Consider the following 1,055-nt stretch of genomic DNA (forward strand, 5'->3'; position numbering starts at 1 on the left):
TAGGCTCCCCGTGCTCCGGCGGGCATGCAGGCCCGGCTGGGGGGTCCAGCCATGCGGAGCTGACGAGGAGCCACGGCAGCACCCCAGGGTGTCCCTTCACAGGCGCTCACCACTGCAGCCAGCCAGGCATTGCAGGATGTCTGCTGCGACAACACTCCCTTTGCACAGGTCGAAGCTCATTCCTCCTGCCACACATTCACTCAGCCCCTCCTGTCATAGCTGTGAGCAAATAAAACTCACCCATCCTAACCCAGCCCTTGCACTTGTTTGCCTTACAGTCAGATTCACTCCAAGATAATTGTTTAAAAAAAAAGAGAATTGCTATTAACTGGCAATGAAGAGTAAGTGTAGGATAAAGCACATCCCTTATCCTACTGCCGATCTAGTGTGGTGGCTTAGTTATATGCCTGAAAGCACTTGGAGTCTTGAATTAAAAAGAGAGACCTTAGGTGTATCCCACCAGAGCACAAGACAAACTCTCCTGGAGAGAGGGAAAGGTGATGAAGCTTGCTTCCTCTGCAAGCCCTTGATGCTCACCAGCCCTAAGCCCAGCTACAGATGTGCCTACACAGTAACGCTCTGCTATTATCACAGAAGTGGCTTTATACTTCTGTCAACTCTCCCGTTTACCTCTGTACACTTTCAAGTGCTGAGCCAGGGGCTTTCCCTGGTGCCACAGCCTGGGTCTTCAAGCTGAAGTCGCACAACGCGCAGCTGTCTGCCTACGCCGAGATTTACACACGCTACATCAAAGCCTGCTTGACGTTTACTGAACGTTTTTAATCCCGTTTCAACCTGCCTGGAAGCCTGGCAGCCACCAGCAGACGGCAGCTGCCTCCAGCTATGAGGCCGGCCGGGATCAGTCCGGGCTGCACTCACCACAACATGACAAATAGGGGAGTGGCACCGATGGGACATGCCGGCGTGTTTCCCAACAGCACCCGGCCTGTGGGGCGACCTTTGGGGGCTGCGTGCAGTCAGCGGCAGGCTGCCTGCTGCCCTGCTTCTGCACCAACGGCACGAGGCCCTTCCAGGTACCCCCACCGGCCGCGGTG

General features: G+C 55.5%; 1 protein-coding gene across 1 annotated transcript in view; it reads right to left on the reverse strand.

The window, feature by feature from the left end:
* Positions 1-1,055, reverse strand: part of UAP1 (UDP-N-acetylglucosamine pyrophosphorylase 1) — a gene marked incomplete at its 5' end in the record, with an annotated part of 7,136 nt that overhangs the window by 1,684 nt on the left and 4,397 nt on the right. The window lies entirely within an intron of this gene.

This window comes from Buceros rhinoceros, unplaced genomic scaffold (genome assembly GCF_000710305.1).
Source record: "Buceros rhinoceros silvestris isolate BGI_N320 unplaced genomic scaffold, ASM71030v1 scaffold21492, whole genome shotgun sequence".
Taxonomy (NCBI): Eukaryota; Metazoa; Chordata; class Aves; order Bucerotiformes; family Bucerotidae; genus Buceros; species Buceros rhinoceros.